Consider the following 8210-nt stretch of genomic DNA (forward strand, 5'->3'; position numbering starts at 1 on the left):
AAATCATTATTCCTCTAACCTGAAGCTCTTCTCCTTTATACAATTTACACCAGTAGAGTGGTTTTATAATCATTTTTAAAACAATTTGTGTTATTAATTTCATTAGGAGATATAAAGATGATACTTACATTAACAACCAACTCTTGATTTTAGTATTTTTTAAAACAAAAGTGAAAAATTTCTTGAAAATTCAGTTATTGTGTGTGACAAAGCAAATGAGTATTCGGCATTAATTTTCATACGGTATAGATAGGTTCAAACATTCAAAAACTTATTTTATGAAAATATATCCAAATTAAACTGAAATAGTATCACACGTAACTGGATATCATAAAATTGTGAGATAAACTAGGAAAATGTACTCTTGTAGGTACTTGGGGAGGAGAGATACACTAATACTACACCATACTCCTTCAGTATGTTCTTTTTCTTTTTTTTGAAAGTTAAAATAAAACTATATTTAGAAAGGCTGAAATGATTGTATGCTAATTTGAACAGGTAAGTTTTACAAAGAATGATTTGAAAATCCTCTTTTTGACAAAACATCCTCTAAGAGCTGGATTCCATTATATGCGCCTTGTTCTTTCTCCAGACCTGGACAAGGATACATAACTGATTTTTCACAAAGTGATTCTTTCTTCCTTTCCTGTGTTTGGAGGTCCTTGCTCTCTCTCAGACAGTTCCTCTGAAACAAACTTGCCTCCCCTCCTCCAGCCAGCCCCAGCGGGTTCACCCAGGCTCTGGGACTAGGATGGGAGGTAAGATCTGTGACTGTTTCTTCACCGGGTTTTAACATACGTTCTTAACATTTAGTTATAAGCTAGTATATGTTACTATGCACATGTGTATATATGCACACACATACATGTATATGCACACTAAAGTCATTTTAATAAAGAGTTAATTTTCAGTAAAAAATAAGTTAATTGAATAGTTACTATACTTCACATTTATCACTGATGTAACCCACATGGTTTCTTCATTAACAATCCGAAACAGCACAGTATGATATCTGGTGATAGCTACTGGGATTTCAACCATAAGCCTTGGAAGAAACTAACTCCCTTACAATCCAGTCTTCTGTCAACTCCAAATATAACAGAAGCCTATAATAATCATGACTGATTTACCCAATTGCAAAAATAAAATCTCTACAAATATAATATGTACAGAACATGATTTCACATCTTTATTTTCACATTAAATGTATCCACAAAGACTTGAAGCATGTGGAGCTATATTTGAGTTGGAGCATTTACTGTTGTTTTTCTCTTGATAAATAATGTATATTTTAATTAATGCCTCTCAATATTCCTTATTTTCAAAACCTAAACGTTTGTATAACTCTTTCTCAGGTTTCCCCAACTAAACAGACTAGATGTTTCTCACCCACATATATATAACAACATACACACCCACATACACACATATACACTCACAATTCAAAACACTGGAGGTGTGGAGTATAACACATATTTGTATTTTCTGGATTCTCTATATTTATTTCCTCCTGTTAATTCAGAATTAAAACTTAATCATGATTTCAATGTAAATACTTGTTTATGAGAGTGAATCCTCATATAAGATTGTTAGAAGTATATCACATTTATTTACTCCCTACTTTAAGGAGAAAACTCAACTCATTAACTCATACTTGACTGAATTGATTTGACCTCTAGTGAAATCATTTCACTTGGCCACCATGAAGCATTATGACATCAAAATAAAGCATGTCATATGCATGACTCCTAACTGCTCTCTTAAAATGGTGATCCACTAGGCATACATATCAAGTGTTCTTCAAATGTTCCATTAAAATATATACAAAGATGCACAATATTGCATAACTAGTGTCAGCTAATAAGAGCTAAGATTAATTGACTGTTAAATACTCTACTAAGTACTTACATGATTTTCTAGTATAAAAATTCATAGTTCAATGTGAGTGACAGTGAATAAACTGAAGATCATCAAGGTCAGATACTGACCCAGATTCATATAGCAAATATATGCAGAACCAAGTCTAGACTCCAAGTCTCCTTTATTCTAAATTTTGTGTCCTTTCCTATACCACAGTGACTTTCTGAAGAGGTTAGCAAAGCCTATAGATTATATTTCTTTTTAACTGATAAAAAGGGAGTGAGGAGCACATTCTTGAATTAAACACCCATGTTCCAAAATTTTCTGTTTTATTAATTCCCATCTTCTAAATTTAATTTTAAGAAAAATTCACTTTATTGACAAGAAAAGTTGCTACTATCATCCACATATAATGCTGACTGAACAAAGTCTTAATTGTAGATAAGAAACATAGAAAGAAATATTTCTATTTCTTTCAACGCCTGAAATTTTATTTTCAGTGCCTGAAATTCAAGCAGGGGAACAGCATACAAGGAACGTAGTTGGGAAATGAGTATTTTGGGATGTGTGTGTGGTTTTTAACACTGATGTGTAATGTATTGAAAGAAAAACTCTTAACTCCCTAGTTAAGTAAGATAAGCCGACAGAGCAGGAAAATACAAAAATTCATCCAGAGCACCTGTGTGACACAGAAGTCTGTTAAGTGTCAGATTTAAAGTAAGGTGTAGTCCCATCCAAATGACTTGGAGGTTTTGTTCTAAGAAGGAGGAAGTAGCTGGCTTCGCAACAAGGGCTTTCAACCACCTTAAATATGCACCAAATGCTGGCACTGGATGGAGTCAAAAGAGCACAACTTTTAAAGTGACCTTGTAATAGAATCAGAAAAACATATAATAATATCTGCCTGGTTTCTTAAGAAAAAGATGCATATAGGAGTGGTTTCTGTGAAATAATAGCTGAGAGCCAAAATAAAAGGGTGACATAGAGGCAAATATTAACTTAGAGATGACAGGAAACATAAACTGAATTAGAAAAAAATGCATTTATTTAGGGGTCATACAGAACTATTATTGGATGGAGAAAAACAAATTTTTCTTTGGTTTCTTATAAAGAACCAATATCAGAAATTCAAAATATGGAGGAAATACATAGAGAAATCACAGAGAGGAAGGATAGAGTCTATGGGGATGGGATAAAGGACAGAAAAGAGAGAGAGAAGAAAGAGAGGGAAGAAAGAAAATAGAGAACAAAGATGTAGTTAATCAAAAGTGTTCACCGGGCTTCCCTGGTGGCGCAGTGGTTGAGAGTCCGCCTGCCGTTGCAGGGGACGTGGGTTTGTGCCCCGGTCCGGGAGGATCCCACATGCCGCGGAGTGGCTGGGCCTGTGAGCCATGGCCGCTGAGCCTGCGCGTCTGGAGGCTGTGCTCCGCAACGGGAGAGGCCACAGCAGTGAGAGTCCCACATACTGCAAAAAAAAAAAGTGTTCACCAAGTTTTAGACAGAATTAATGAAAAACACCGTAATTATATATAGCAGAGTATATGTAATGTCCAAGGTTCAAAAAGAAAGTAACCTATAACTATTCTGTCCTTACTAAAATAATTTTCACTCCTATTATGCTTTCTGGGATGGAAAACAATAGAAAGTATAGTTACTTCTTTGGTCTTTTTCTGTAGGGGATTTTTATCAATGAGACAGGTTTTACCAATGGGACAAACATTAGTCTTTAAGAAATTAATCAATACCCAGGACTCAAGAAGGGAATTTCATAGTAATAAAGGAGCAAAGTACAATGCCTGATATGATTATGATTTAAAAATAAAATACAGAAGGTAAACAATCATTTTTGAAAAATGAGTAATATTAAATTTTTTAATATTAAATTAATTCCATAAAACTGGATTACATTTATACGAGTATAATGGGAAAGGCTGAAGATTATTGATGGACTAAGGTTAAACACTTTTCTTGCTTCAAATAAAGGATAAAAATAATCAGAACTTGTTTATTCCTTGGCACTGTTAGACTTTATTTAAGTAAGAATTTTATTGAACTAAAATGAGAATGAATAGCATACAAGAACAACAAACAGCCACAATAGAGAAAAAAGACATAGACCATTAAAGAAATAAACAATAGAAAATGATAGTAAGGAAGTTAAAATATCAGTTATAATAGTCAATTTAAATGGACTAACTTCTCCAGTTAGAAGACACAGATTCTAAAACTAGGTAAGGAAATCTAGCTGTCAGTGAGAAACAGAACAACAAAAAAACAGTAAATGACATTAGAATTCATGTGGTAAAATAGCCAATAAATAAAATAATAAAGAAAGCAGATACAGATATATTTTTAGATTAAATAGAATTCAACTTGAAAGCATTTGATAGAGGAAAGGATTATACAGGCAAACTTATTTGACAAAGATAATAAAATGATTTCTTTATCTAAATACACAGGCATGTATAATTTACAATAATCTCTTAGGTAGTCAAAGAAAATGTTAAGAAATAAATTCCACTAGGAAATTTTATAGGTGAGGCTATATTTTTTATAACCTGTAATTATCAAGTTATATATAGAAAAGATTAAAGTGGATACACAGATCAATCAAAATCAAAGTGCTGTGAAAATTTGTAAGACATTAAAATCATTAATCATCTTTCAAAAATTCATAGGACACTAAAGAGTAAAATATAAAATAAAGCCTTATTTCCTCTGTCTACCATCCCTTAAACCAAAAATAACCACTACACATAGTAAATATATGCCGCTCATTCTATTCATATTAAAATTTTATCATTTATTTTTGTATGTGTGGATTTATTTATTTCCGTTAACCCTCTATTTTATTTAATTTTTTTAACATCTTTAGTTGAGTATAATTGCTTTACAATGTTCTGTTAGTTTCTGCTGTATAACAAAGTGAATCAGCTTTATTATTTATTTATATCCCCATATCCCCTCCCTCCTGCATCTCCCGCCCACATCCCTATCCCACCCCTCTAGGTGGTCACAAATCACCAAGCTGATCTCCCTGTGCTAGGCAGCTGCTTCCCACTAGCTATCTGTTTTACATTTGGTAGTGTATATATGTCAATGCCACTCACTCACTTCGTCCCAACTTATGCTTTCCCCTCCCCATGTCCTCAAGTCCATTCTCTATGTCTGCATCTTTATTCCTGTCCTGCCCCAAGATTCTTCAGAACCATTTTTGCTTTTTTTAGATTCCATATATATGCGTTAGCATACGGTATTTGTTTTTCTCTTTCTGACTTACTTCACTCTGTGTGACAGATTCTAGGTCCATCCACCTCACTACAAATAACTCAATTTCGTTTCTTTTGTTGGCTGAGTAATATTCCATTGTATATATGTGCCATATCTTCTTTATCCATTCATCTGTTGAAGGACACTTAGGTTGCTTCCATGTCCTGGCTACTGTAAATAGTGCCGCAGTGAACATTGTGGTACATGACTTTTTGAGTTATGGTTTTCTCAGGGTATTTGTCCAGTAATGGGACTGCTGGGTCGTATGGTAGTTCTATTTTTAGTTTTTTAAGGAAGCTCCACAATGTTCTCCATAGTGGCTATATCAATTTACATTCCCACAAACAGTGCAAGAGGGTTCCCTATTATCCACACACTCTCCAGCATTTATTGTTTGTAGATTTTTGATGATGGCCATTCTGACTGGTGTGAGGTGATACCTCATTGTAGTCTTGATTTGCATTTCTCTAATGATTAGTGATGTTGAGCATCCTTTCATGTGTTTGTTGGCAATCTGTATATGTTCTTTGGAGAAATGTCTATTTAGGTCTTCTGCCCATTTATGGATTGGATTGTTTGTTTTTTTGATATTGAGCTGCATGAGCTGCTTGTAAATTTTGGAGTTTAATCCTTTGTCAGTTGCTTCATTTGCAAATATTTTCTCCCATTCTGAGGGTTGTCTTTTTGTCTAGTTTATGTTTTCCTTTGCTGTGCAAACATTTTAAGTTTCATTACGTCCCATTTGTTTTTTTTTGATTTAATTTCCATTTCTCTAGGAGGTGGGTCAAAAAGTTTCTTGCTGTGATTTATGTCATAAAGGGTTCTGCCTATGTTTTCCTCTAAGAGTTTTAGAGTGTCTGGCCTTACATTTAGGTCGTTAATCCATTTTGAGTTTATTTTTGTGCATGGTGTTAGAGAGTGTTCTAATTTCATTCTTTTACATGTAGCTGTCCAGCTTTCCCAGCACCACGTATTGAAGAGGCTGTCTTGTCACCATTGTATATTTTTGCCTCCTTTATCAAAGATAAGGTGACCATAAGTGCATGGGTTTATCTCTGGGCTTTCTATCCTGTTCCATTGATCTATATTTCTGTTTCTGTGCCAGTACCATAGTGTCTTGATTGCTGTAGCTTTGTAGTATAGTCTGAAGTCTGGGAGCCTGATTCCTCCAGCTCCGTTTTTCTTTCTCAAGTTCGCTTTGGCTATTAGGGGTTTTTCGTGTTTACATACAAATTGTGAAATTTTTTGTTCTAGTTCTGTGAAAAATGCCTGTGATAGTTTGATAGGGATTGCATTGAATCAGTAGATTGCTTTAGGTAGTAGAGTCATTTTTGCAATGTTGATTCTTCCAGTCCACGAACATGGTATATCTCTCCATCTGTTTGTATCATCTTTAATTTCTTTCATCAGTGTCATACTTTTCTGCATACAAGTCTTTTGTCTCCTTAGGTAGGTTTATTCCTAGGTATTTTATTCTTTTTGTTGCAGTGGTATATGGGAGTGTTCCCTTAATTTCTCTTTCAGATCTTTCATCATTAGTGTATAGGAATGCAAGAGATTTCTGTGCATTAATTTTGTATCCTGCTACTTTACCAAATTTATTGATTAGCTCTAGTAGTTTTCTGGTAGCATTTTTAGGATTCTCTATGTAGAGTATCATGTCATCTGCAAACAGTGACAGCTTTATTTCTTCTTTCCGATTAGGATTCCTTTTATTTCTTTTTCTTCTCCGATTGCTGTGGCTTAAGCTACCAAAACTATGTTGAATAATAGTGGTGACCGTGGGCAACCTTGTCTTGTTCCTGATCTTAGTGGAAATGGCTTCAGTTTTTCACTATTGAGGATGATGCTGGCTGTGGGTTTGTCATATATGGCCTTTATTATGTTGAGGAAAGTTCCCTCTATGCCTACTTTCTGGAGGGTTTTTATCATAAATTGGTGTTGAATTTTATCAAAAGCTTTCTCTGCATCTATTGAGATGATCATATGGTTTTTTTCCTTCAATTTGTTAATATGGTGTATCACATTGATTGATTTGCATATATTGAACAATCCTTTCATTCCTGGGATAAACCACACTTGATCATGGTTTATGATCCTTTAAATGTGCTGTTGGATTCTCTTTGCAAGTATTTTGTTGAGCAATTTTGCATCTATGTTCATCAGTGATATTGGCCTGTAGTTTTCTTTTTTTGTGACATCTTGTCTGCGTTTGGTATCAGGGTGTGGTGGCCTCGTAGAATGAGTTTGGGAGTGATCCTCTCTCTGCTATGTTTTGGAAGAGTTTGAGAAAGATACGTGTTAGCTCTTCTCTAAATGTTTGATAGAATTTGCCTGTGAAACCATCTGGTCCTGGGCTTTTGTTTCTTGGAAGATTTTTAATCACAGTTTCAATTTCAGTGCTTGTGATTTGTCTGTTCATATTTTCTATATCTTCCAGATTCAGTCTTCGCAGGTTGTGCATTTCTAAGAATTTGTCCATTTCTTCCAGGTTGTCCATTTTATTGGCATAGAGTTGCTTGTAGTAATCTCTCATGATCTTTTTTATTTCTGCAGTGTCAGTTGTTACTTCTCCTTTTTCATTTCTAATTCGTTGAGTGTTCTCCCTTTTTTTCTTGATGAGTCTGGCTAATGGTTTATCAATTTTGTTTATCTTCTCAAAGAACCAGCTTTTAGTTTTAATGATCTTTGCTATCGTTTCCTTCATTCCTGTTTCATTTATTTTTGATCTGATATTTATGATTTCTTTCCTTCTGCTAACTTTGGGGGTTTTCGTTCTTCTTTCTCTAATTGCTTTAGGTGTAAGGTTAGGTTGTTTATTTGAGATCTTTCTTGTTTCTTCAGGTAGGATTGTATTGCTATAAACTTCCCTCTTAGAACTGCTTTTGCTGCAACCCATAGGTTTTGGGTCATCGTGTTTTCATTGTCATTTGTTTCCAGGTAATTTTTGATTTCCTCTTTGATTTCTGCAGGGATGTCTTGGTTATTTAGTAGTGTATTGTTAACCTTCAATTTGTTTATATTTTTAACAGTTTTTTTTTCCTGTAATTGATATGTAGTCTCATAGTGCTGTGAGAATT

General features: G+C 34.2%; 1 non-coding gene across 1 annotated transcript; it reads right to left on the reverse strand.

Annotated features, from left to right (window-relative positions):
- Window positions 1–667: 667 nt before the first annotated feature.
- On the reverse strand, window positions 668–788 carry LOC115841192 (small nucleolar RNA SNORD22). The gene has a single exon (XR_004034744.2). It is a non-coding gene; the product is annotated as a small nucleolar RNA SNORD22 (small nucleolar RNA).
- Window positions 789–8210: the final 7422 nt, after the last annotated feature.

This window comes from Globicephala melas, chromosome 21, assembly GCF_963455315.2.
Source record: "Globicephala melas chromosome 21, mGloMel1.2, whole genome shotgun sequence".
In the NCBI taxonomy this organism is placed as follows: Eukaryota; Metazoa; Chordata; class Mammalia; order Artiodactyla; family Delphinidae; genus Globicephala; species Globicephala melas.